An 8,548-nucleotide genomic window follows, 5' to 3' on the forward strand; every position below is an offset into this window, starting at 1 on the left:
GGTTGTTCCAAAGGTCTAAAATGAGAAATAAGGCGGGTTTTGAGTATAGCTAAACGAAGTTCGGGACACCAAGCACTGACGATTCAAAAAATGTGAAACAAAGAGTTGGCGACTTTCCTTCAGGAGCGGCCGATGCTCCGTTGGAAAGAAAGTTCACCATTGGCCTTATATCATCATGGAATAAACGGTAGAGTGTACTGGAGGAGCTTTGGGGCCACTTTGACAGCTGGGTTGATGTTGGAGATGACGGACATTGTGGATTTCGGGTTATATCTCATGCCCAACGAAGGCAAGAAGAAGACTACCTTGTTATGCGGGAATGGTGTGCCTGGGAGATGTAGAGCGATGATATATACAGACAGTTGTTCGGAGTTTACCCATCATCGACCACGGGTTTGACTGGGTTTCAGGAGGGTCCTATATGGGCGCAGTTATTCCGTCCTATTAGTTGTGGGGTGGACCATTGGATGTGTTGTGACCATTTGCTCATGTTTGCAATGCTTTTCAACTGGACAATATGTGTTAGTGGTCATACATGAGGGCAAAATGGAGAGAAAGTTTGGCATGAGAGTTGCAGTACTATTATGCCACTAAAGAGCTTAATTGAAGACCAACAACCGTTTGGTATTATGTGGATTATGCTCCACCATAATCATTGTATGCGGTTGCATTCGAGAGGGCCGCCCAAGAGTCTTCCTATGCCGCCACTTTACCCCGCTTGGTTGACGTACCGAGATCGTAGTGTCGCGCATCTGGATACGTTATATTAAAGGAACATTGAAAATTGGCAGGCTTACATGGGATCGACACTGGGAAGACGTCGTAGAAGGCGAAATGACTCCAATGTAGATACTGCGACAGTCTTGTCACTCAGCCGTTTATGAGATTTTATTTATTTTATATTAATTACCTTAATTCTTTAATAATAAAATATGTATTTAATCTATTATATATCTATATACATGTATAATAGAAGAACCACTATATCTATCTATATTATTAAAGGAAGCTTTTTCCGAGCGCTTTCAAAGAATCCAACATTCACGAAACTCTTTCGAGCTATATTAGAATAAAAATATAAAAGATAAACCCCACATTGAAACTAAAATTCATCCGTACAGCTACTACGCATATGAGATAGATTTCTACACAACTACTATGCATATGAGATAGACTTTGAAAGTTTAAATGCAATTTTATTAACACGTTTAATAGGTATTATAAGTATGATAGGATACAAACTTAATTAATGATAGAATTTATGGATTGATTTATCAAAAGAGGTAGCAATTGGTGTTTAATGTTGATTAGGATTCTTACCAGATAATAATTGGTTAATTATATAAAGCCATAATGGTATTGCAACAAAAAAACGTATTGCTTATTTCGTTGTTCCAAATCTTTTCCCCATGTTAATTTGCATACTCCGTATTATTATTTTGATGTTTGTTGGTTTTAGCTTCTGATCATGGTGCTTATTTCTTTACTTTTGTTATGTTATCTAAGTAACATCACAAATACCGTATTTACATTTGTTTGTAATTTCATGCGCAACATCTAACTGATATACATTGTTGTTTTTGCAGGGATCAATATATTATTCAATTCACAACATGTAGGCGGATTTTATAAATGGTAAGTATTTTTTGAGCGATATCTTTCGGTTACATCATCCGTCTCATTTATTTATTATCTTTTATAACAATTGAGAAAGAGGTCTTACTTGGATGCAAGTTGACGAGGGTGAGTCGAGCGCTTGCGAGATTTGTGTAATATCAAATTGTAAAGACATACTCCTTCCGTTATGGTCTCTATTTGTCTTATCTATGTAAGTATAAATTCTAATTACGTGGTTGCTACAATAAAGATCAAATATCTGATCATGAAAGATCAATCATAATAATGCATAATAATAATAATAATAATAATAATAATAATAATAATAGTAATAATAATAATAATAATAGTAACAATAATAATAATAACAATAATAATAATAACAATAATAACAGTAATAATAACAGTAATAATAACAGTAATAATAATAACTTGAATAATAATAATGAATAATAATAAAAGAATAATAATAATGAAATAATAACAAAGAATAATAATAGCGTAATAATAACTGTAATAATAACTGTAATAATAACTGTAATAATAACAGTAATAATAACAGTAATAATAACAATAATAATAACAATAATAATAATAATAATAATAATAATAATAATAATAATAATAATAATAATAATAATAATAATAATAATAATAATAATAATAATAATAATAATAATAGGTTATACAGGCTCTTGCATCAGAATTACCTGCCCAACTGAAAGATTACTGTAATACTACGGTTTTATGAATCTTTGGGTTCTCTATCGAGTGGGGCTTACTCTGTCGAGTAAGTATGTTTGGTATACGAATCAGTAGTCTGCCTGTAGGGTACTCGATCGAATAGCCTTGGCACTCGATCGAGTAAGTGGCACTCGATCGAGTACGTGACTTACTCGATCGAGTAAGTAGGGTTACGGGTGTTATTTGACGGGTTTTGTTAATAACGCTGATTAATATTAACAAGTTTCGTCATCTTCTTTAAACACTTTTACAAAACATAATTCACCGTTAAGAGAGATTTCAAGTTACGTTGCATTGTTCTTCCGCATTATTAGCAAATCCCGGAGCTAGAGCTGTCGGTTTCCTTCGTTCTTTATACCGTTGTGATCCTTGCGTCAACGGTAAGTTCTACGTATCATTTTTATAGCGTTTGGTTAATGTTGGTTAAACCCTAATTTGGGGATTTGGGGGTTTTTATGATTGTATGGTTAAGGTAGTAATTGTATGAATGTATGTATAGGAGGAGGGTTCGTAGAAGAGAGGTTTTGAGACAGCTGCTAGATCGTCTGATTCTATGATTGCATTCCAGGTAGGGTTTCCCTACTCAGTATTAATTACATGATGTATTTGGTGGTTTCATTGTGATTATTGTTAAAGTGTATTGTTGGTGGTTGTGACGGTTGTTGGTTATATTGTTGGTTGTATTGTTGATTAATATCGTTGATTGTTGTTGTATCTGTCTGTTGTCTTCGGGGTGCGTCTTTGGCTGAGTAAAGTCACTTGCGCGAGTGGCTTCACGCCCTTGATACGCCTTCGGTGGAACCCGCCACAGGAGGGATGTGCACATTAATGAACATGGGTTTATCACTCGATGGAGATGAGCGGGACTTAGGTGGGGACGGCTGCGGTCCCCCACTGGCTGTGTGGAGTACCTATTGCGATGGGTACTCTGGCAGGGCTACACACTTTAGTGTGTACTCAGTTGTGTGGAGATTGGTGATGGAGACTGGGGATTGATGTGTTGATTGAGCTTTTTCGCATTTGCTTTCTATTGGTTTGTATCGTGTAATTAGTATTGGCCCCGTTTAATTGTTTTAAAAACTGTGGTGATACATTCGGGGATGGTGAGTAGTAGTTAAGCAGGTTTGATATGATGCATATGGGCTAGCTGGGATGAGTCATCACTTGGCATTTAGAAGAGTCTTCCGCTGTGTCAGATGATGTCCTTTAGTTGTTCAGTTTTGTTAGTAGACAGTTTTGGATTGGTTGTATTTCAGTTAACAGTTTTGGTTTGAGACATGTATTCACTTAAACTATATTTTTACTTTTAAAGTACGTTTCTTCATTGTCTTATGATTATCATTGCCTCGGGTAACCGAGATGGTGACGTTCCTATACCTGAGTGGTCCTGGTAAGGCACTTGGAGTATGGGGGTGTCACAAAGTGGTATCAGAGCGACGATCCTGAAACCTGTAACTAATGAACCTAATGAATATAGGGAGTGAAATTAAAATGAACTCGGGGTATTGGTTGTAGGAGCTAATGCAAAGACTTGGGAGACGTCCTAAAGTCCCGAACTCGCAATACGATGTTGAACCGGTTACATGGGGTACGTGTCGGGATCTTATGTGTTATCTTCTTGTGTGAGTATTTATATAGCGATATGTGGTGTGGAACGGTGGATGAGTGAATGTGGAGGATAGAAGGTACGGAGTAAATGTTGATAGATATGTAATTTGTATGTTGGATGAATGAAGCATGTTGATTGTCTTACAATGTGGCATGTTAGAAATACGGAAGTGAAATTGTTTTGTTGAGTATATAAAGAGTTGCGTATATATACATGTATAGTTGTTGTTGTTATGTTGAAAGTATAGAAGTTGTATATAATGTTGGGAAAGTAAGATGAACATGCGGGTAGTGTTTACGAGTCAGCATGGCTCGATTGAGTGGGCCTGACTCGATCGAGTGGGTAGTTTACGTTTTCTGAGCAGAAGCGAGATTTTGGGCACTCGATCGAGTAAGTAGGGGCACTTGATGGAGTAGGGTCAGCTCGATCGAATGGGTTAGAGGCTCGATCAAGTATGTGTTAGAAAAGTTTCTGGTCAGATTCTGGAGTCGAGGCACTCGATCGAGTAAGAGGGGTGACTCGATCGAGTGGGTTGAGGGGCTCGATCGAGTGGGTTTTCTACAGGTCGTATGCATGTTTTGGGTTATAGTATGAGTGTTTATGTCTACCTTTTCTTATATAGTTACAAGATGCCGCCAAAGAAAACCTCCTTGTATGCTAGAGTTGAGAGTATGACGGTTAACGACATAGTAAAGATGTTGGAGCACCAAGATGCTCTTAGGGAAGCTTTGAAGAGAGTGGGAAAGGATAAGGAGGTTGATCACTCCAAGATAAGTATCCACATATCTAGGTTCAGTCCGAAAGAGTATAAGGGAACTAGGGCGCCAATTCTTCTGGATATATGGCACACGGAGATGGAGAATATCCTGGAGTTGGTGCATTTCCCGGATGAGGTAAAAGTGGAGCAAGATGCGTTCTACTTGAGGGAAGCGGTAGGTGAGTGGTGGGATAAGGTCAAGGTGAGTGCTAGGGAGATGTATATGAAGCAGGGACTACCTACAATACCTTAGGATGAGTTCAGAAAGGATATAAGACGTGAGTTTGTACCAGAACATGTGAGGAGTAAGCTGAGGGAGGAGTTCGATGAGTTTAAGATGACATCTGACATGACGGTGGCTGAGTACTACCGTAAGTTTAATGAGAAGTCCAGATACGCTAAGGATATGGGGCTGAGTGAGGAGAATCTAGATTTTAGGTTTGAGAAGGGGTTGACCCCCAAGATCATCGAGAAGCTACCGGTGGGAGTCCTTACAGATGTAAAGGAAGTTTATAAGTGAGCTGGGAGGGCTGAGAGGTTGGTTGAGATGACCAAAGAGAGGGGCGCTGAGAAGAGGAAAGCTGAAAGTAAAGGGGGTGGTCAGTCCAACTATAAGAAGAGTAATCATAATCAGGCGAGAGCATATTCATCGGGTTCAGGGTTTAGTGCTGGGCTTCATATGGGCGTGGCCGAGGGAGTGGTAGTTGTAGTTGGGGTATGACCTGTTTTAACTATGGCGGTGTGGGCCACAAGAGACATCAGTGCACCAGTGCGATGAGTGGGTGTTTCAAGAGACCGTCACAAGGGAGCTTTTCACAGGGTCCTGCACAGAGTTATGCTAGTAACAGGCCGGCTGGGTCTTGGAACAAAAGTGGAGGTCAGAACAACAACGACGGAGGTAACCGCAATGGCGGTAATTCTTGTCAGAAACCAGCTACGAACACCAACAACAACCAGGGGTCGGGTGCTAAGCCGACTACCTCAGCTAGTTCTGTCCAGGGAGGTGGGCAGAAGACCAGTGGTAAGCTGTTTATGATGGAGAAGAAAGCAGCTGAGGACGATGCTCACGTTATCTGATACGTGCTTTTTGTATAGTTTTTTTAGCCTATTTCAGCACGTATTTCCATGCATTTTTATACTGTTTATATAGTATTTTGCCCCGAATTGGCTACTTTGGTTCGTTTTGTCCGTTTTGTAGAAATGAACGCGTAAGTAGTGGAATCGTACCCTTTTTCATCCTTTTTGCATGCATTTAGAGGAGACGGGATTTTCTTGAGTGAGATACTGCATTGGAATGCGTAAAGACGCGGTTTACGAGGCAGTCGGACGTGGACTTGAATTGAATTGAAGACAGAAGACTAGATCGAGTAATTTTACCACTCAATCGAGTGGTTTTCAGAGTCCCAGTTGGTCGATCGAGTGGTTACTATGCTCGATCGACAGATGCTGAAAAGAGAGTTACTCGACCGAGTAACTATTCTACTCGATCGAGTAGATTGTGCTGAGGTTTGCTCGATCGAGTGGTTTTATTCCACTCGATCGAGTGGTTTCTGCTGTTATGGGCTTTAATTAGCCCGTGAGTTGATTTATTTCGATAAACTTATCTATTTTCCTATTTAAGCACGCTTTACTAGGTCATTAGAATCGATCTTTAATCTTAATCAGTTTTACACAGAGAACTTTATTACGTTACTCTTTTCTATTCACTGTAACCTTGTTCTCAGGATTGTTTTGCTCGGATTTTGTGTTCTTTACGCCGGATTCGCACGATTGTAATCCCTTTCTCTTTCCTTAATAATAATCTCTCTTTTGTTTGCTTTAACTCTTCGTTTAGTCATACTTAATTTCTGCCCTAATTTACTTTTATGCATTCTATTGATTATTTCATCATGTTTTTTATTAATTCTTTGTTTATTGTTAGTTTTGATATTAATAGCAATATGAGTAGCTAAATTTAATGCATGTTGGGATTAGGGGATCTGCGGTACGAATGTGACGATGTTGTAAATGAAATAGATGAGTTAATTGTGAGATTCTGTCACCATAGCAATTTAATTATATTTATCGACTTAGTTGAGTGCACGCTTCTGAGTCACCTTTTAATCTGGCTAAAATTAATCCTAGATCGAAAGATTGGACTAAATAGGCCTGCTATGAATAGTAGACTACCCTGACGAGGATAAAAGTTAAGTTAGTGGTATTTTAGGATAGAAAGTGGACCGAAAGGACCTTTCCACATACGTCTTGCATTAATTCGTCTGAGTTATTTACAGCTGAGTCACTGGACTACCGTAGTGAACCGAATTCCCGACATGTCCCTTCTCTATCTGATAGTTTTATCCTATTTTCTTGCCTTTACTGCTCTTGTCTCTATTTCTCTTCTTTTAAACTTTGTAGTTTAGAAAACAATTCAAACAACCCCCCCCCCCCATTTGTGACCAAATAGACGGACTTTTACAGATATCTTGCCTCCCTGAGGAGATCGACCTGACTTCCCTAGCTATATAGTTAGTTTAGTTAGTATATTTTTGATAGGTACACGACAGACGTGTCAAATTTTGGCGCCGTTGTCGGGGAGGCAATTGCCCTATCTGTTTTTGTTTCGATTATTTTATCCGTCTCAGGGAATTTTTATTCCTTGAGGCCGTTCTTACTTATTTTCTTTCAGTGTTGTTTATCCCCAGGTCAGAAGGTTTGAGTTAGTTTCAGCTGATTCAGAACCAGAGAGATTGTTTAGGCATAGACTCCGTCTGCAGAGAAAATCATGAAAGGAAGACTTGAGTACTTTCTCGAGCCAGAGCTAGATCATTCTCTTTTCGCAGAAGATATTCCTATTTCTGCCGATCAACCAGTAAAGATGCCAAAGCTTTCTAGTCATTCGGTGCCTAAAGCAACCTCGATTCCAAAGGGTTTCAATCTCCAGACTGAGGATGGGAATACATTCGACATCCGTCCTTCCTACATCAATCAGGTGGAGAGAAATCTTTATAGAGGTGTGGCAGGTGAAGACCCGAGGAAGCAAATGGAGGTCTTTACAGATTATTGTTCTACTATCCCCGCCACTAAGGGGGTAACTCAAGACAAGATTAAGGAGGTTCTATTTCCTTTCTCTTTGACCGATTCGGCCCGAGGGGAGGATCGATCGACTTGGACCGCACAGCTGCAGGGGTTACAGATTGGGAGTCTCTTGCTCTTGCCTTTTACAAGAGATATTTCCCTCCACGGCGCACCAATCTGCTAAGGGCCAAGATTACCTGTTTTTGGCAGGCTCCCGATGAGACGTTATATGAGGCGTGGTCACGATTCAAGAAGTTGGTGAGGTCTATTCCTCACCATGGTTTTGACCCATGGTTTATAGCTAATCAGTTCTACAATGGGCTGTATGACGACCACAGAGCCATACTTGATGCAGCATCTAATGGGAGATTTCAGGAAAATACAGATGATGATAAGGGATGGGCCCTTATTGAAGAGATGGCGAATCATAGTGCTGAGTATGGAAACCCGAGGGATAGTATAAGAACAGTTCATGCAGTCGATAAGCAGGTTGCGGCTCAACTAGAAGCCATGAATTCTAGATTTGACAAGTTGGAGTTACAAGCTGCTGGGAAGCCTCAGACAGTCCATGTTCTTAATAGAGGGGAGACCGTCACATGTGAGAGATGTGGGAGTAATGATGGCCCACCTGCTCTTTGTTGGCTGTCTTGTGGAGAAGGAACAAGTCCTTGCCTTTCAACAATATAGGCAAGGAGGGGGTTCCTATTACAACAACCAAGGGGCAGTCCATCCCAATTTGAGGTGGACTAGTCAAAATGTGTTCA

This window comes from Silene latifolia, chromosome Y (genome assembly GCF_048544455.1).
Source record: "Silene latifolia isolate original U9 population chromosome Y, ASM4854445v1, whole genome shotgun sequence".
Classification (NCBI taxonomy): Eukaryota; Viridiplantae; Streptophyta; class Magnoliopsida; order Caryophyllales; family Caryophyllaceae; genus Silene; species Silene latifolia.